The sequence below is a fragment of the Mobula hypostoma genome, chromosome 11 (assembly GCF_963921235.1).
Source record: "Mobula hypostoma chromosome 11, sMobHyp1.1, whole genome shotgun sequence".
Classification (NCBI taxonomy): Eukaryota; Metazoa; Chordata; class Chondrichthyes; order Myliobatiformes; family Myliobatidae; genus Mobula; species Mobula hypostoma.
In genome coordinates, this window is record NC_086107.1 from 34909631 (window position 1) to 34930647 (window position 21017).

General features: G+C 44.6%; 1 protein-coding gene across 1 annotated transcript in view; it reads right to left on the reverse strand.

Moving 5' to 3' along the window:
- accs (1-aminocyclopropane-1-carboxylate synthase homolog (Arabidopsis)(non-functional)) overlaps positions 1-4244 on the reverse strand; it is an 83558-nt gene extending 79314 nt beyond the window's left edge. The window contains exon 1 of the mRNA XM_063061810.1: positions 4008-4244. The gene's annotated coding sequence lies outside the window, so the exon portion shown is untranslated. The remainder of the gene's footprint in view (positions 1-4007) is intronic.
- Positions 4245-21017: the final 16773 nt, after the last annotated feature.

Below are 21017 nucleotides of genomic sequence, written 5' to 3' on the forward strand. Positions count from 1 at the left end.
CTTAAATATATTCAATGACTTAATCTTCACAGATCAACAGGACAGAAAATTTCAGTAAGTAACAGCTTTCCAAGGGAAAAAATATCCATCTTAATGGGCCATCCTTTTTTCTGAACAGAAGAGATTCTGTAGATGCTGGAAATCTTGAGTAACACACATAAAAAGAATGGCGGAATTAGCATCTATGGAGGGGAATAAACAGTCAACATTCAGGGTCAAGATCCTGCTTCAGAACCCTTTTACTTTTTTCTAAATCTCTTTTTTATGAAATGATTTCCTAGGTATCCCCACTAAGGGAAACATTTTCTCAGTATCCACTCTGTTAATCCCCCTCAGAATCATGTGTCCCTCTCTCTGAGTGTTGTAAGGCCCTCTCTCAGTCTTTGAAACTCGAAGGAGTCCAAGACTAATCGGTCCACCTTTCTTCATACATCAATCGCTTCCTCCCAAAAGTCAACCTAATGAGGTTTTTCTGCTCTGCTTCCACTCCAAGTAGAAACTTCCTTAAAAATGGGGCCCAAAGTATGGTCTCAGCAGCACCCTGTAAAATTGTTTCAAAAATTCCCTACTCTTACATGCTTTGCAAAGAAGTATATTCCAAATTACTTTCTGTATCTGAATACCAATCCTTTGTTTCATGCACTAGGATCCCAAATCCCTTTAAACCATGACACTTTGTGTTTTCAATGGATGTTAACAATAATTTGCTTGATTCTATATCCCTTTGCAGGTGCTTTCATTCATAACCCACAAACTCAATTGCATAAAGAAGAGAAAATGAAAATACATTGGAATTCTTTTTGAGGATAACACAACGTACCAGCAAAACAAACTGGTATAACCTTAGTACCAAGGTTGTAGCAACCTTACAAGGACAATCATTATTCAGTTACTAATAAACAGCATGAGGCATAAATGTATTTTTGTTTTTTTTTAACAATTAACACCTGTGGAAATTCATGACAAATTCTGGACATTGATAACAAATAGGCTAAATGGTTGGAAATAATGTTAGAGTTAAGGGGGTGGGGGGTGGGTGGGGGGGGGGGAGAAAGAACCGAGCAGATGCCTCGGTGAGCTGTGTTGGGTTTAATACTGTCACTGCAGTAAATCATCAAGTTAAATCAAATGCACATTTGTTGAATTTGAATGACACTATATTAGAAAGGGCAGTTGAAAAGCAGAGAATTCAGTTCAAAGCATCAAAGAACACTATACAATGAATAATTCAGGCAACCATAGGGTGCTACATATTGGAATGAAAAATACTAATGAAACACATTCCATCAATTGCATTAAAATAACTGAGAAGTAACTTGGAAGAAGCCTTCAACATGTAAAATTAATGCAGTGTAGTGATCACAAACCCACCAAAATATAAAAAAGAAAAATCAAGACTGAGAGCCCTGTTCCTTACACATGAAATTTATTGAAACACTGAATGTACTTAAACAGGGAGTCAAGCCTGTATGGGGTCTAAATTATGAGCTGATTTCGGTATTTCTGTTATGAAAGGAGCCACGTCAATTTACAGTACTGTGTAAAAGTCTCAGGAACATATATATAGATTGGGTGTTTAAGACTTTTACAAAATTTTGCGTATTGCACTGTACTGTTGCCTCAAAAAACCCCACAAATTTCATGATGTGTGAGCGATGATAAACCTGATTCACATATGGGTCTCTATTGCGGACTGAGAGTGGGAAGAGGGCAGGGAGAGAGGAATCATGTAGGGAAAAGGAGAAAGGAGAGGGAAGAGAGCGGGAAGCACCAGATAGGTACTCTGTAATGATCAATAAACCAATTGTTTGGAATCAAATTACCTTGCCTGGTGCCCCATGGCTAAGTGTGTCTACACGTGTGCCACTCCCATGCCCCTGGCACTTTCTATGCCACCTGTTGCACGCTCCTCCACTGCACTCTACCCTTGCTATTCCCAACATCTTTTTCTCCTGCCAGATTTACAAACTCACTCTCCGCTCCACGTTTATTATTTACAGTACTGTGCAAAATTCTTCAGAACCCTAGCTCTATACACATGTGCCTAATACTTTTGCACAGTACTGTAAATCAGAAAGAAAAAGAAAATGTAATGCCAGAACACTACATTAGAGTTCAGAAGTAGGTTAGAAACAGAGACTAAAACTAAAATTTTAGGAGAGAAATCAGCAACTTCTTCAGATAACATGATAAAATTTGAAGAGTAGTGCAAGTTAACACCCTGGAGTCATTTTTGAATCACTGGGATGGTTTAACGAGAAAATGAGAATTTGTATATTTTCCCTGACATAATCCACAATTACTGCTTGATGGTTGGGGGCATTTTCACCAATAACTTGAAAATAATTTCTGTTATTACTTTAGACTTCCAGCATCTGTAACCTTTTGGAGGGTGGGGTGTGTTGAGCAGGAAGCAAGCACTTGCTAAAGTTAGATGGCTCTTTAAAGGTCAGACAACAATCTGATCTGCACAGCTGTATAATTGACCTTTTGGGATCAGCTGTGGTTCAACAGATCACTAGCACATGAGGGAATCAGAAAATTTGGATTCAAATCCCACCCCAAGAGATTTTTTTAGCTCTTAAATTTAAGTAGCACTGAGAAAGTGCAGAATTGTGGGTGTTGTCACCTTCTGGTTAAATTGCAGCTCAGTCTGCTCGCTGAATTTCATTATCTCAAAGAGGAGCAGACAAGTTGTCACTGATATTCTGGCCCTGCATTTATCCTTCAATCAATATCTGTCCTTTGTCACTTGGCTATTACGATGATTGGTACCTTAAGGTTGTTATTGCTGGAGATGGAAGGGGGATAAGCTCCCACTGTCTATTAAATGTTTCCAATGACGTGTGTCTCATATAGCTTCTGACAACGTAGTTCAGCTCCTGGCCTTCATGTGTCGCTCAGCTGCTAAGCTCAGCAGAACCTTCTACTGACAGGAGAAGGGGCAAAGACAGGTTAATAGCACCTAAGAACCAGTCGCTTCAGGCAGATGGGGTTTGTCAGCCATTGTTGGCAGCTCACCTAGAAGGAAAACTTTTATCTCAAACCTCTGCTACTTTGCTGCTATACCCACTCATGGGGAAGGCTTTGGGAGTACATCCCAGGAAAAAATCTGGAGCTGGACTCCCTAAGGCAGTCTTACGTGAATTCAACGCTGACTGGCAACTCCTACGACGCTGCTGGTGCCAAACTGTTTCAGTCTCTGCCATTCGTTTGGATTCATCAGCTGTGTAGAGAGGGGGAGCCTACTACATGGGCAATGCCTGCTCTCATATCCTACTGCCCTGGATTGCCTACCATGTAGACAACAGGGACACAACATTCATTGTCAACCCTGACCAATGGAGGGCTGCAATGATGATGCTTGCCTGTCATATTTCCTACATCAATGACTAGTTTAAAAAGTATTCCATTAACTACAAACCGATTCTAATATCCCAAAAGTTGTTGAAGCTGATATTTAGATGCAATCTTCACCCTTTCCATTCTAATAATTATTCCTCCTAACCAAAATTAACAAAGACTGGCAGATTTTCTTGCAAAACAAAATTCAACTCTTAAAATTTGGAGAGGAATTGATTTTACAGTGGAAAATGAATGCAAATCAATGATTCCCCATTTTGGTAGAACGCATGTGACTGTGTGTGGAGACTGATTCTGCCGTAAATGTAAGAACTGCCAGAAGATGCAGGCTGAGTTGGACTACTTGTTTGCCTCAGGAAGGAATGATACCCAAGGCGCAGGAGAGGCAGTGCAATAATTTAGCCATAAATCTTTTCTGGCAGCAGGATAGCGGTCCACAAGAACAGAAACGCACAGCTCTTCAATCAGCAAAAACCTTCAAATAAAGTCTGTCATAATCCCCACCACAAAACAAATGGAAATCTTCATCTTTAAAATGTAACAGTTAATTATCCTTGCATTTTGGCTAGGTTTTATTTTGCCACTTCAATTTCATCCAACGTCTCTGCATTTTGTTTCAGAACTTCAGTGGGGCAGCACATCACCTGGGGGAGTTGTCAGTCGGTTATTCTCCAAGTACCAGATGCACCGACCACGGCTTTGCTTCATCCCGGGTTTGTCTCGCCCAGATCCGCCGACTTCTCCCACTTGCTTGGCCAGTTTACCTCATGAACGTGATGATCTGCGAAGACCCAGCCGGTGGCCTTTGTCTGCTGAAACAATATGTGAAGAGTTAGCAGGGTCCGTACCGTACCGGCCCGGTCCCACTGACACATTCAGCCACTTCTTTCGCCACAAGTGATTTACATCCGGGTTGACGGCACATGCGTGCTGTCCTTATTCCGGGATAACTTTGGTCCGTGTCAGTCAGTCAGAGGCTGCTGCTGTTCGGAGAGCCAGTGGAAATGGAGCGAGAGAAAGTGAGGGAGAGAGAGAGAGTTCGAGTGGCGAGGAGGCGCTCAGGTGCACAGCACCGCCAATGGTAGGAGCTGGCAGCACAACACACAGCTTCAGGGTCACATTACTGAACCCCACACTCACCGCCGGAGCTGTTTTCACTTAGTGACAAATACACACTTTCTGTAGCTCTGCCAGTGAGGGTACGTGTCCCTGAACGGCCATGACAAAGCTAAGAACTAAGTAAGAACATCTTATTCAGCAAACGTTAGAAATCAAGTTCCTGGTCGGGCACCGAGACACACATCTTCATTTTCAACCTCGTGAGTGTATTCACGCAAGAATATGGAAACAAATGGAAGTTTAAATAAAGTATAAACAGAAAATGTAAGGAATAATCTAGAGATCAGAAACATCCTGGGAGAAATTGGATTCATTGTTGCACGCCGGTTGTCATACTACCTGATGCGCTAGTCATTCCAGAACTATTTTCCCATCTGTTTCAGATTCCCTGGATTCACAGCGTATTTGTTTCCAAGCCATCCACTTTTTAGTGACCTTACGTGCGAATGTGTTTGTTTGTGTGTAGGGTGTCAACTGGACTATCGATTACTATCTCCGTTTTAATAGTTGGTAATATCAGGTTGCAACTAACTTCTGCCCATTGGAATTGAACCATCCATTAGCGTGTGCGCAGTTAAGACATTTGTAAAAAAACATTCTGAAAGTGTGTCCTTTTACAGAAGAACGATATTTATCATTGATTTTTGATGAAGATTTGGCGGCATTTTATATGCTGGCAGGTCGTTTTCCTTCTACTGGCATTGAGTTGGAAGACTTGATCTTCAATATGCTGCCTTGCCTTGCTTCTGCTCATTTAGTTCAGGCTTCCAAAGAATCATTTTGCATACCCTTGCTGGCCACAAATTTGTATTAAGCAAATATAGTGTAAGATGCTGGCTAAATGCATGCACATAACAACATTTTCAATTTGACCACATCTGGTTCAATTGGGGGAGAAAACCTGCTGTCCTTTTTACAGCCTAAATGTGATGCCACATTGAGTGGTTTACTCTCAATGACTGCCTCAATTCAGAAACTATGAGGGATAGAACAGGAAGGATGACATTTCCAGTGAATAAGCAAATAAAACCCTTGCAACTTAAGGGGATGCTGTTGTGGTGAGGTGGACTGACCTCTACCTTGCTGAGATTAGACAACTCTCAGTCACCTACTTTTACTTACGCCTTGAAAAGGACCCTACTCCAGACCATCTGGCCACTGTCACCCAGACCATCAACTCTGGAGATCTCCATCCACTGCCTCTAACCCGCTAATTCCCTTATCCTGTACTGCTCGTTTCTGTCTCCTACCCAAGATCCACAGACCTGACTGTCTGGGTAGGCCCATTGTTTCTATCTGCTCCTGCCCCACTGAACTCATGAATGCTTATCTCAAATCCATTCTATTCCCCTTGTGTCAGTCCCTTCCCAGTTATATCTCCAACACTTCATATGCTCTTGATCTCTTCAACAGTTTTCAATTGCCTGGCCCCGACCACCTCGGTTGCATCATGAATGTCCGGTCCCTACACCAGTATCCCATCAAGAACACCTTAAAGCTCTCCACTTCTTTCTCGCTATCATACCCAACCAGTTCCCCCTCCACCACCACACTCCTCTGTCTGGCAGAAATGGCCATGGACACTGACATGGTCCCAGCTATGTCAGTCTTTTTGTTGGTTATGTGGAACAGTCCATGATCCAATCCTTCCCTCGTAATGGCCCCAGTTCTTTCTGCGCTACATTGATGACTGCATTAGTGCTGCTTCATGCACACATGCTAAGCTCCTCAATTTCATCATCTTTACCTCCAACTCACACCTTGCCCTTAAATTCACATGGTCCATTTCTGACACCCCTCTCCCCTTTCTTAATCTCTCTGTCTCCATCTCTGGAGACAAACTGTCTACTGATATTTTTATGAACCTACTGATTTGCACAGCTACCTTCACTCTACCTCTTCCTACCCTGACTCCTGTAAAAATACCATTTTCTCCCTTCACAGTTCCTTTGTCTTTGATATATCCATTCCCAGGGTGAGGTTTTCCATTCCAAGATATCATTAATGTCCTCCTCCTTCAAAGAATGGGATTTCCCTTCCTCGACCATTGGTATTTTCCTCCTCCCCCTTCCCTCTTCTTCTACTCCCCACTCTGGTCTCTTTCCTCTTCTCCTCAATTACCTATCATCTCCCCCGGTGCCCCTCCTCCTTCCTTTTCTCCCAAGGTTCGCTGTCCTCTCCTATCAGATTCCTCCTTCTCCAGCTCATTGGGTATTCCACCTATCACCTCTCAGCTTTTTACTTCATCCCCTTCTCCCACCCACCTGTCTTCACCTATCACCTTCTTGATTGTCCTTCACCTTCTCCAACCTCCTTATTCTGGCTCCTTCTCCCTTCCTTTCCAGTCCTCATGAAGGGTTTCAGCCCAAAATGTCGACTATTTATTCATTTCCAGAGATGCTGTCTGATCTGCCGAGTTCCTCCAGTATTTTGTGTGTGTGTTGCTCTGGATTTCCAGCATCTGCAGAATCACTTGTGCTTATCCTTGTGATTAAGTAGCTTTTCTTTCCCCTGGTTACTTATGGTTGCAAGTTACTTGGATTCGATCTTTTGCTTCATATGCCATAAGCACTTGAATCACCATCTAGATGTTTCTTCAGCATTGGGAGCATCTGCCTCTGCCACCCCCTTAAGCTGTGTGATCCATATTCCAACCTTCCTCTGGGTGAAAAGAAAAACATAATTACTGGTTTGTCAAGCAGCGTTTAGCAGTATAGCAGTGTAATTTTCTGACCCAACTAGGGTGGTCAGTGTAATGCTATTACAGTGCCGGCAATCAGAGTTCAATTCCGCCACTCTCTGTAAGGAACTTGTACGCTCTCCTCATGACTGCATGGGTTTCCTCTGGGTGCCCCAGTTTCCTCTCACATCCCAAAGATGTTTGGGCCAGTGGGTTAATTCAGTGGTCCCCAACCTCTGGGCCGCGGACCGATACATTGCCGCGAAGAATGCAGTGGTGTAGCAGTAGTCAGAACGCACCCAGCACAGGCTCATTGGGCCAAAGGGCCTGTTATGGAGCTGTGGCTCTAATAACTAAAACTCTTGATAAAGAGTGCTGTATCCCTTTGACTCACAGTCCTACACAGACAGTCCTAAATATAGCTGATAGTTAGAAAGTACAGCATCTTTCACTTTTCAGTTGAGATTAGTGTTGTCGCAGTGAAAAACATGACTTCAGCATTGGTACGTCCACATTTTGAACTTTCCAAGCAATCTTGTCGTTGCTACTTAGCCTGCTGCTCCACGTCCTTGGCAACAGAGTCTGTAACCAGGCTTAGTGTCAGAGCAGCTTGTCTGTCGTCTCCATTCTCCTCTGCTGAAGATCACCAATTAGGTACCATTGTGAAGAAAAACTAGGTAAAGAAAAGGGGAAAAAGCAAACACTAGAGTAAGGGTGCTTATTTAAATAAGCGGGGTGTATGGGGTGTCAGGGAGGGGTAGCACCTCTGGTGGGGGAACATGCCATGTCCTTTTCAAGGCAGTTAGTCCACCTTTGGTCCCCACCTGGCACTCAGCTCTCACCTGTGGCTCCCCGTAGCTGTTTGCATGCGACAGCGGCCACACCCCAGGCAACGGCTTAGACAAGCCGGCTAAACCAGGTGAGGGTAGCCGACGGGTCTCAAACCCTCGGTGAGATAGGGAGTTGTCTATCCCAGTATGTGAAGACAGGCTTCGGTGGATTGAGCGGACGAGACCAGTGGAAGGTCCAACAGTCAAGAAGGCGGTCTCTGCAAGCGTCGTGGAACGTGGAGAGCAGGACAAGACACAGAAGACGTCCTGGTCATCCACTGCGCCTAGTCCCATCTCCAGCTGTCTCGACTCTGTCTTGCCACTGGATCCAGATGGGAATTGGGAAGAGAGAGTGAGGCTGACGCTGCGCAACTATCCCTTACTTAAATCCAAATCCCGCGCTAGTCTCGACACCATCTGGTGTCGAGGTCCTCATCGACGTCAATGATGGACGAACAATTTAAATAAGCAGTCAGAGCGCCCTACGGTGCTGTGGACAAGCCTTAGTTCATGCCATCTCATGGTGAAGTCATCAGTGTGTTGAGAGTCATGTGGCACCAAAAGCCTACATCTGTGGCCATGGAAGAAACTGCAAAAATTGTGCTGATCCCAGCCGGATCTGTTCCTTTGCCCACGTGGTTTGCAGTATCAGTGGCCTATCTAAGGTATGGCACATGCCCTGGGTGCCACTTGAAGGGGGGGTGTGCCTCTGAACAGTTTCTATTAAAGTCAGACAAGCCATCCTCGGATAGTGAAACAAGAGTTTTCTTTAGATGTATGATCTGTCTTTGATTATCATGGGTGAGAAGCACTAGGATGGCCTTATTTCAGAGCATTGTGTAAGAAGACCATGAAACATTTCTTCATGAAGAAGAAGGAAAGTGGAGCTGAAGGATGGAAGAGACGAAAGTTAGAGGCGGAGGAAGCCAAGAAGTTGAGCAAGTTCCTCATGCCCTTATTTCAAAAGCCCAGACCAAGTAGTTTGAAACGTTCTATGGAATTGCCTGCACCTGCTACAAGTTTGTTAGAAACTGAAGGTGGATCAAGTACAAATGCATCACAAGCCGAGGAAGAAGTCAAGTCAGATAAATCCGAGTATGACAAGGTTAAGAGTGAGGCTGCCACGGAGAACGTGGACATGACGGGGGGTGGGGGGGGAGACGATGGTGGTGGTGGTGATGTTGTGTTTATTGACGAGATTTTATCTGATGAGATTGAACCTGACGACACTGAACCTAGTGAACTGGATGGTGTCAAAGAGCCTCGAACTGTCATACCAGAAGTGATTGAACAGCATGACATTGGACTTCTGAAGTTCGACAAGGATACTGGAAAAGCAATTCTGCCGGACGCATTGAGAACAGAAATAATAAAGCTGGGTTCGAAGTATTTCCAGAATCAGGGAGGGGCCTTTCCTACCAACAAATAACCGGTCAATAAACAAAACTTGGTTCAAGAGGAAATTGGGAAATGGTCTTGGTGAGGAAGTGACTCACTCATGGCTGGTCTATTCCCCTTCTAAAAAGTCTGCATTTTGTATCTGTTGTCTTCTCTATTCCCGGTCAGACCATCATTCCTCATTGGAGCAGGAAAGTGGATTCAACCAGTGGAAAGCACCTGAAAGAATTAGTGTTCATGAAAATGCCAAGTATCATCGGGAATGCTTCACACAGTGGAAAGAAATGGAAAGAAATTTAGCTGGAAACGGAGGAGTTATTGATGCGGTATTTCAGTCACAGATCGAGAAAGAAAAGCAGTAGTGGAGTGATATCTTGACGAGAATCCTTCACTGCATAAAATTCCTTGCAACCCAGAACCTGACTTTGCGAGGACACAGGGAGTCACTTCAGCTAGACGATGGCTCCAACGTGGGAAATTTCCTTGGCTTACTGAAACTACTGGCGATCTTTGACCTTGTCATAAAAGAACACCTCACCCATTTGGAAAGTCATCCTGTATCCTCATCTTTCACCGGGTGTCCAGAACGAATTCATCCACACGATGGCATCCACTGTTCGCCAAAGTTTACTGAGAAGCATTCATAAAACCAAGTACTATGGTCTCATGTTCGACTCCGCTCCTGATCAGGCACACTGTGAGCAGATTTCAGAAGTAGTGAGGTATGTGGAAGTTGACTTTGAGAGGAAAACAGTCAGTGTTAGAGAGTCCTTCCTTGGTTTTATCCAAATAAGCCAGAAGTATGCAGAGAACTTGGTTGAAGACATCTTGAAACAACTAGAGAAGGATGAAATGGAGCTACAAGATTGTTGGTCACAGTGCTATGACAACACTGCTGTGATGGCTGGACACAGAAATGGTGTTCATCAAAGAATAAGTGAGAAAAACAACCTGGCAGTGTTTGTGAATTGCAATAATTACTCACTCAGCTTGGTGGGCGTACATGCAGTCAAGCAGGATGCAATGATGGTCATGTTCTTTGGAACCATGGAAGCTCTCTACGTGTTTTTCTCTCATTCAACACAGTGCTGGGAAAAACTCAAAAACGCCGTGTCCGTGGTTGTTAAGTCAGAGTCCAAAACCAGGTGGAGTGCAAGGACAGAAGCAGTGAAGCCCGTCAACAAGTACCTTGAGGAGATACTTCAGGTTCTCCAGGACATGATAGACAATGAAAACGAGACCAGTGAAACAAGAAGTGACGCAAGGCAGCTGTACAACCGCATGTTGAGTTACAATTGTCTGATTTTGCTAGGATTTTGGAACAAAGTACTCATTCACATTGACTGTATTCAAAAGAGGCTGCAGGATCCTAGCATGAACTTCCATGATGCTACCCTGGATTTGAAAGCCTTCTGAGATCATTTTTATGATGAAAGAGAAGTGTTGGTCAGTGAGTCACTCGAAGAAGGAGTCAGTCTCTGTCAAGAATGGAATATTGAAGTTGAAAAACGTCAGAGACAAAAGAAACAAATGGCTGATGAGAACTTGAGAGACGCTGGGTTAACAGCTAAGGAGGAAATGGAAAGAGTCATGAAGGGAACACTTGACTGTCTTCACAGAGAAATGGATGAAAGGTTCGCTCATTTGCACGACACTGACGTCAAGTTTAGGTTCCTTCTCGATGTCGAGGGACTGTGTTACGGCACCAACAGTAACAACCTAAAGAAGAAGTGCGAAAATTTGGGCGAATTGTACAGCTCTGATGTTGATGGACAGCAGCTATATGAAGATATTTTGGATTGCAGAATGTTGCTGTCAAGGCGGGCCAACATGAAAATATCAAGACCTGAAGAGCTTCTTGAATTTATTGTTCAGTATGGAGATGAGAGCGTCTTCCCCAATCTTCGCATTGCTATTCAAATAATGCTAACCATCGCAGTTTCCATCCCAGCTGTGAGAGATCATTCAGCAAGCTAAAGCTAATACTTTTGTATTTGAGAGCCTCCATGGGTCAAGGCAGACTCTGTGATCTTGCTCTGCTGAGTGTAGAAAGAGAAGAGTCCAAGCCCGGGCTCCTAGCTCTTTTGTCCAGTCCTGTTCCAGGTTCCTGGTTTCCCTGTCCATGTCCTTGCCATCACTCTGTATCCTAGTCTTGTCCCTAGTACTTCAGTGTCTGTGTCTTGCACTTGGGTCTGTCCCCAGCCACCACCTTATGACAAGAACAGGCATTGACCATTGCAATATCATCAGAGACTGCAGCAAAGATACAGCAGAACTACAGGAAAAAAGTTTAGAAAAAGATGCAGAGCAAGAAGGCTGTGAGTGGAATGCTAAGGATTTCTGGACTGAAGGCATTTTACTACTTGGGGTAAAAGAGAGGCAAGACTGCACAGGCGCGTGACATCAGCCGGTAGAGCGGGAAAAGTTTAAAAAGAAGACCACCATATCCAGCGGACAGCATTCAGAGTGGGCAGCGGAGTGAGAGGTAGCAGAGCGATAGGGCTTTGTCTCAACGGGCTTAGGCGGTAATGAGGCGAGGTAGGTTTACCTGTGTTAATTGCTGAAAGGAAGTATGTGTGGAAGGCGGGTGTTCTGTGCTTGGTGCCAGATGTTGGGGGTCCTGGAGTCTTCCAGCCTCCCAGACAGTCATATCTGCACCCGGTGTGTCGAGCTGCAGCTCCTAAGGGACTGCATTAGGGAGCCGGAGATGCAGCTCGATGACCTTCATCTGGTCAGGGAGAGCGGGGATGTGATAGTAAGGAGTTATAGGCAGGTGGTCACATCAGAGCCACGGGAGACAGACAAGTGGGTAACAGTCAGGAGAGGGAAGGGAAAGAGTCAGGTACTAGAGAGTACCCCTGTGGCTGTACCCTTGACAATAAGTATTCTTGTTTGAGTACTGTTGGGGGGGACAGCCTACCTGGGGGAACCAACAGTGACTATGCCTCTGACACAGAGTCTGGCCCTATGGCTCAGAAGGGAAGGGAAAGGAAGAGGAAGGCAGTAGTGATAGGGGACTCTATAGTTAGGGGGTCAGGCAGGTAATTCTGTGGATGCAGGAAAGAAACTTGGATGGTAGATTGCCTCCCAGGTGCCAGGGTCCGGGATGTTTCAGATCACATCCACGATATCCTACAGTGGGAGGGAGAACAGCCAGAGGTCATGGTACATATCGGTACCAATGACATAGGTAGGAAAACGCAAGAGGTCCTGAAAACAGACTACAGGGAGTTAGGAAGGAAGTTGAGAAGCAGGACTGCAAAGGTAGTAATCTCGGGATTACTGCCTGTGTCACGTGACAGCGAGTATAGGAATAGAATGAGGTGGAGGATGAATGCGTGGCTGAGGGATTGGAGCACGGGGCAGGGATTCAGATTTCTGGATCATTGGGACCTCTGTTGGGGCAGGTGTGAACTGTACAAAAAGGAGGGGTTGCACTTGAATCCTAGGGGGACTAATATCCTGGAGAGGAGGTTTGTTAAGGCTACTGGGGAGAGTTTAAACTTGAATTATTGGGGGATGGGAACCAAACTGAAGAGACTGGGGAAGAGGCAAATGGCTCACAAATAGAGAAAGCTTGGAGACAGTGTGTGAGGGAGGATAGGCCGGTGATAGAGAAAGGATGCGCTCAGACCGACGGTTTGAGATGTGTCTATTTTAACGCAAGGAGTATTGTGAACAAAGCGGATGAGCTTAGAGCGTGGATCAGTACTTGGAGCTATGATATGGTGGCCATTACAGAGACTTGGATGGCTCAGGGACAGGAATGGTTACTTCAAGTGTTGGGTTTTAGATGGTTTAGAAAGGACAGGGAGGGAGGTAAAAGAGGTGGGAGCGTGGCACTGTTGATCAGAGATAGTGTCACGGCTGCAGAAAAGGTTGACGTCACGGAGGGATAGTCTACAGAGTCTCTGTGGGTGGAAGTTAGGAACAGGAAGGGGTCAATAACTTTACTGGGTGTTTTTTATAGGCTGCCCAATAGTAACAGGGATATCGAGGAGCAGATAGGGAAACAAATCCTGGAAAGGTGTAATAATAACAGAGTTGTCGTGATGGGAGATTTTAATTTCCCAAATATCAATTGGCATCTCCCTAGAACAAGGGGTTTAGATGAGGTGGAGTTCGTTAGGTGTGTTCAGGGAGGTTTCTTGACACAATATGTAGATAAGCCTACAAGAGGAGAGATTGTACTTGATTTGGTATTGGGAAGTGAACCTGGTCAGGTGTCAGATCTCTGAGTGGGAGAGCACTTTGGAGGTAGTGATCATAATTCTATCTCCTTTACAATAGCATTGGAGAGAGATAGGAACGGACAAGTTAGAAAAGAGTTTAATTGGAATAAGGAATTATGAGGCTATCAGGCAGGAAATTGGAAGCTTAAATTGGGAACAGATGTTCTCAGGGACAAGTATGAAAGAAATGTGGCAAATGTTCAGGGGATATTTGTGTGGAGTTCTGCATGGGTATGTTCCAATGAGACAGGGAAGTTATGGTAGGGTACAGGAACCGTGGTGTACAAAGGCTGTAATAAATCTAGTCAAGAAGAAAAGAAAAGCTTATGAAAGGTTTAGAGAGCTAGGTAATGTTAGAGATCTAGAAGATTATAAGGCTAACAGGAAGGAGCTTAAGAAGGAAATTCGGAGAGCCACGAGAAGGCCTTGGCAGGCAGGATTAAGGAAAACCCCAAGGCATTCTACAAGTATATGAAGAGCAAGAGGATAAGACATGAAAGAATAGGACCTATCGAGTATGACAGTGGAAAAGTGTGTATGGAACCAGGGGAAATAGCAGAGCTACTTAATGAATACTTTACTTCAGTATTCACCATGGAAAAGGATCTTGGTGATTGTAGTGATGACTTGCAGCGGACTGAAAAGCTTGAGCATGTAGATATTAAGAAAGAGAATGTGCTGGAGCTTTTGGAAAGCATCAAGTTGGATAAATCACCTGAATCGGATGAGATGTACACTAGGCTACTCTAGGAGGCGAGGAAGGAGATTGCTGAGCCTCTGGCGATTATCTTTGCATCATCAATGGGGACGAGAGAGATTCCGGAGGATTGGAGGGTTCCTTTATTCAAGAAAGGGAGTAGAGATAGCCCAGGAAATTATAGACCAGTGAGTCTTAATGGAGAGATATAATATGATTCGGAATAGTCAGCATGGCTTTGTCAAGGGCAGGTTGTGCCTTACGAGCCTGATTGAATTTTTTGAGGATGTGACTAAATGCATTGATGAAGGAAGAGCTGTAGATGTATATGGATTTCAGCAAGGCATTTGATAAGGTACCCCATGCAAGGCTTATTGAGAAAGTAAGGAGGCATGGGATCCAAGGGGACATCGGTCTCCGGTGGTGTGCCTCAGGGATCTGTTCTGGGACCCTTACTCTTCGTGTCTTTTATAACTGACCTGGATGAGGAAGTGGAGGGATGGGTTACTATGTTTGCTGATGACACAAAGGTTGGAGGTGTTGTGGATAGTGTGGAGGGCTGTCAGAGGTTACAGTGGGACATTGATAGGATGCAAACCTGGGCTGAGAAGTGGCAGATGGAGTTCAACCCAGATAAGTGTGAGTGGTTCATTTTGGTAGGTCAAATATGATGGCAGAATACAGTATTAATGGTAAGACTCTTGGCAGTGTGGAGGATCAGAGGGATCTGGGGTCCGAGTCCATAGGACACTCAAAGCTGCTGCGCAGGTTGACTCTGTGGTTAAGAAAGCATAAGGTGTGCTGGCCTTCATCAATCATGGGTTTGAGTTTAGGAGCCAAGAGGTAATGTTGCAGCTATATAGGACCCTGGTCAAACCCCACTTGGAGTACTGTGCTCGGTTCTGGTCGCCTCACTACAGGAAGGATGTGGAAACCATAGAAAGAGTGCAGAGGAGATTTAAAAGGATGTTGCCTGGATTGGGGAGCATGCCTTATGAGAGTAGGTTGAGTGAACTTGGCCTTTTCTCCTTGGAGCTTCAGAGGATGAGAGGTGACCTGATAGAGGTGTATAAGATGATGAGAGGCATTGATCATGTGGATAGTCAGAGGCTTTTTCCCAGGGCTGAAATGGTTGCCACAAGAGGACACAGGTTTAAGGTGCTGGGGAGTAAATACAGAGATGTCAGGGGTAAGTTTTTTCACTCAGAGAGTGGTGAGTTTGTGGAATGGGCTGCCAGCAACGGTGGTGGAGGCGGATATGACGGGATCTTTTAAGAGACTTTTGGATAGGTATGAGACGTGAATTAGCTAAGATAGACTGGCAAATGACACTTAAAGGATTGACGGTGGATATGCAATGGCAAGCATTTAAAGATTGCATGGATGAACTACAACAATTGTTCATCCCAGTTTGGCAAAAGAATAAATCAAGGAAGGTAGTGCACCCGAGGCTGACAAGAGAAATTAGGGATAGTATCAATTCCAAAGAAGAAGCATACAAATTAGCCAGAAAAAGTGGCTCACCTGAGGACTGGGAGAAATTCAGAGTTCAGCAGAGGAGGACAAAGGGCTTAATTAGAAAGGGGAAAAAAGATTATGAGAGAAAACTGGTGGGGAACATAAAAACTGACTGTAAAAGCTTTTATAGGTATGTAAAAAGGAAAAGACTGGTAAAGACAAATGTAGGTCCCTTACAGACAGAAACAGGTGAATTGATTATGGGGAGCAAGGACATGGCAGACCAATTGAATAATTACTTTGGTTCTGTCTTCACTAAGGAGGACATAAATAATCTTCCAGAAATAGTAGGGGACAGAGGGTCCAGTGAGATGGAGGAACTGAGCGAATACATGTTAGTAGGGAAGTGGTGTTAGGTAAATTGAAGGGATTGAAGGCAGATAAATCCCCAGGGCCAGATGGTCTGCATCCCAGAGTGCTTAAGGAAGTAGCCCAAGAAATAGTGGATGCATTAGTGATAATTTTTCAGAACTCGTTAGATTCTGGACCAGTTCCTGAGGATTGGAGGGTGGCTAATGTAACCCCACTTTTTAAAAAAGGAGGGAGAGAGAAACCAGGGAATTATAGACCAGTTAGCCTGACGTCGGTGGTGGGGAAACTGCTGGAGTCAGTTATCAAAGATGTGATAACAGCACATTTGGAAAGCGGTGAAATCATGGGACAAAGTCAGCATGGATTTGTGAAAGGAAAATCATGTCTGACGAATCTCATAGAATTTTTTGAGGATGTAACTAGTAGAGTGGATAGGGGAGAACCAGTGGATGTGGTATGTTTGGATTTTCAAAAGGCTTTTGACAAGGTCCCACACAGGAGATTAGTGCGCAAACTTAAAGCACACGGTATTGGGAGTAAGGTATTGATGTGGATAGAGAATTGGTTAGCAGACAGGAAGCAAAGAGTGGGAATAAACGGGACCTTTTCAGAATGGCAGGCAGTGACTAGTGGGGTACTGCAAGGCTCAGTGCTGGGACCCCAGTTGTTTACAATATATATTAATGACTTGGATGAGGGAATTAAATGCAGCATCTCCAAGTTTGCAGATGACACGAAGCTGGGCGGCAGTGTAGGCTGTGAGGAGGATGCTAAGAGGATGCAGGGTGACTTGGATAGGTTGAATGAGTGGGCAAATTCATGGCAGATGCAATTTAATGTGGATAAATGTGAAGTTATCCACTTTGGTGGCAAAAATAGGAAAACAGATTATTATCTGAATGGTGGCCGATTAGGAAAAGGGGAGGTGCAACGAGACCTGGGTCATTATACACCAGTTATTGAAAGTGGGCATGCAGGTACAGCAGGCGGTGAAAAAGGCCAATGGTATGCTGGCATTTATAGCGAGAGGATTCGAGTACAGGAGCAGGGAGGTACTACTGCAGTTGTACAAGGCCTTGGTGAGACCACACCTGGAGTATTGTGCGCAGTTTTGGTCCCCTAATCTGAGGAAAGACATCCTTGCCATAGAGGGAGTACAAAGAAGGTTCACCAGATTGATTCCTGGGATGGCAGGACTTTCATATGAAGAAAGACTGGATGAACTAGGCTTGTACTCGTTGGAATTTAGAAGATTGAGGGGGGATCTGATTGAATCGTATAAAATCGTAAAGGGATTGGACAGGCTAGATGCAGGAAGATTGTTCCCAATGTTGGGGAAGTCCAGAACGAGGGGTCACAGTTTGAGGATAAAGGGGAAGCCTTTTAGGACTGAGATTAGGAAAAACTTCTTCACACAGAGAGTGGTGAATCTGTGGAATTCTCTGCCACAGGAAACAGTTGAGGCCAGTTCATTGGCTATATTTAAGAGGGAGTTAGATATGGCCCTTGTGGCTATGGGGATCAGGGAGTATGGAGGGAAGGCTGGTGCAGGGTTCTGAGTTGGATGATCAGCCATGATCATAATAAATGGCGGTGCAGGCTCGAAGGGCCGAATGGCCTACTCCTGCACCTATTTTATATGTTTCTATGTTTCTACATGGAGCTTAGAAAAATAGGGGGCCATGGGTAAGCCTTGTAATTTCTAAGGTAGGGACATGTTTGGCACAACTTTGTGGGCCGAAGGACCTGTAGTGTGCTGTAGGTTTTCTATGTGAAATGCACAACATGTCCCTGAATGGTGCAAAAAGCCAAAGATGTTATCAAGGTGCCAAATCCTCCATGATGCAAATAACTGTCAGTGCAAATGTGTCACAGACAAGGTCACATAGAGAGAATGTGCAAGTCAGACAAAAAGCACAACCAAAGAGAGAAACCACACAGAGTGAAAAGTTTTAAACACAAAACTAAGCAAGTACATAAAGTGACTGAATGTGAAACTGAATCAGGAAACACAAAGTCTGACAAAGGTGAGCTGTCATGCCTAGAAATGTATAACATTACTGAAGCAGATCACAAAATCATATGGATCACAACAGATGTATCTGGTGTAAAACTGAAATGGAGCTGGATGCAGGTCAGCTCTGTCTATAATTTCAGAGGCTGACTACAACAGGCTGTTTTCTAAGCTACCATTAGAAAAGACCTCAGTGATGCTGAAGACCTACCCTGACAAAAAAGTGTATCCTAAAAGCAAACTGAAGGTGAATGTGACGTATGGAGGCCAAACACAACTGTTAGAGCTTTATGTATTGAAAAGTGGAAGGCCAGCACTTTTTTGGATGTGAGTGGTTGAGAAAAATCCAACTAGACTGGCATACAATCAAAGCTCTCAATGTGTCATCAACAGGCAAATGCAGTTCAAATGGTAGCACTAAACAAACACTGTCACAGCTGCTTAACGCTAATGAGAAGGTGTTTGAGAAGGGTGTTGGTAAACTCAAAGACATGAGGCCAAAATGAACTGGATGAAGCAGCAACACCAAGATTTTATAAAGCCCGTCCAGTGCCTTACACAACTACGTCCTAAAGTGAATGCTGAACTTCAGAATTGGAGACATCTGGCATTCTCTCCAAGGCTGAGTGGAGTGATTGGGCCATGCCCATTGTCCTGGTGATCAAGAAAGGGAAGCCTGGAGCTGTTCACATATGCAGGGACTTCAAAGTAAGCATCAGCCCTGTGCTGCATACCATGCAGCATCCCAGCCAGGAAAAGAAAACTTTTTCCATCTTTTGCAATTTTCAAAGATTGACTTGTCACAAACCTATCTGCAAATGGAGATTGAGGAGTCAAGTTGGAAGTTCCTCACAATCAATGCTCATGAGGGATTGTTCCAGCATAATCATCTTATCTTTAGTATCACATGAGCTCCAGCAATTTGGCAAAGAGCAATGGACCAAGTGCTCCAAGATATCCCGGGAACACAATGTTACCTTGATGACATCATTATGACTGGCAAGAATGATGAAGAGCACCTCCAGAACCTTGGTAAAGTGCTTACCAAGCTGAGTAAGTATGGTCTGTGCACAAAGAGAGAGAAATGTGAGATTTTCAAGAATGACATCTCATATTGTGGACATATCATTGACCAGCATGGCTTATGTAAGTCACAAGAGAAGACTGAAGCAGTGCTGCAAGCACCCAAACTGGAAAATGTGTCACAACTCAGGCCATACTTGGGCCTTATAAACAACTACCACTGGTTTCTCCCAATCACTGCAACAGTGCTGCATCCATTGAACACATTGTTGCAGAGAAGAACAAAGGTCAGAAAGATGTGAAGGAACATTCAAGGAATCGAAGAGACTGATAATATCAGATGTACTGCTCACCTATTATGACCCATCTCTGCCCATCAGACTGACAAGCGATGCATCCCCTTAGGGAATTAGCGCCATTTTGTCACACGCTATGAAAGATGGATCTGAACATCTGATTGCATTTGCTTTAACCTCACTGACAAGCGCAAAATGCAATTACACGCAGATCAACTGAGAGGCCCTTAGTTTAGTATGGGGAATAAAGTTCCACTACTACCTCTACAAACAAAAGTTCACTCTAGTGACAGATCACCAGCTGCTTGTGTCCATTTTCAATCCCAGTAATGTCTGCTACCTGGTTGCAATGCTGGGCACTTTTCCTAGGAGCCCGCTCTTATGACATAGAGTTCAAGATACCAAACAACACAGCAACACTGATGGCTTGTCGCTCGCTCGCTCGCTTTAGGTCCCATCTGGAAATTCCAGTTGGCGGACAATTTCCCTCCATGCCGCTCTGACATACTGGGAAATCATGTTTGTGGCAGGTTACAGCAGTGGTTTGCCTTTGGCTACTGCCAGGTGAGTTTAAAGAGATCACCACCTCTTGCAGTGAATGACCAGGACATCTAAGTGCCTTGTGCTGCTCTTAGCTCTCCACAAACACTTTCTGGCCTGCCTTCTTGACCGTTGGACCATTAATTGGTCTCCCCCGCTCCATCTGCCAGGGCCAGACTTGGCACGCTGGGACAGGCAGATCCCCTACCTCACCGAGGGTCGAAGACCCGTAGGCTACCCTCACCTGCTTTGGCCCGTCTGCCGAGACGGTTTACCAGGGTGTGGCCGCTGTGCGTGCTACAGCTATTTGGAGCCACAGGTGAGAGCTGAGTGCCAGGTGGGGACCAAAGGTGGATGAGCAGGCCTCCCACCAGAGGTGCTGCCCCTCCTGATTCACCCCATACACCCTGATGGCTTGTCACAGCTTCCAAACCTGATGCCACTCCACAGGTCCAAAGGTGCGATCCTGAAAGAAACAGAACACCACCCAAAAGACTGTATCTTTAGTGTATTGAAGTTAGTTATGGAAAGCGTGTGAAAGCATGTTTATTTATTTGAATATGGGCTGTTAAAGGGAAATTAAACATTTTGTTGCATATACATTTCTATGTTAGATTAATCAAAAGGGGGAGGAAGTGTAATGTATGGATTTATTTCTTTTAGCACAGTGTCTCCCCTTAGCACTTCTCATTGACTGATAACTTACCCACACACATTGATCTGTTGTTCCCTCTCTCTCTCCTTCTGTGTGTGTGCCTTTAGTTATTTGATATGGAGTTGTACCATCACAACAGAATCAATTTAAGACCCCACCCAACAGGATGGACAAATATCCAAGTGTGCAAAAGACAACACTGTGCAAATATAAAAGGTAAAAAGAGAAATAATAATCATAGAACATAGAAACATGGAAAGCCTACAGCACAATAAAGGCCCTTCGACCCACAAAGCTGTGCCAAACATGTCCTTACCTTAGAACTACCTAGGCTTATCCA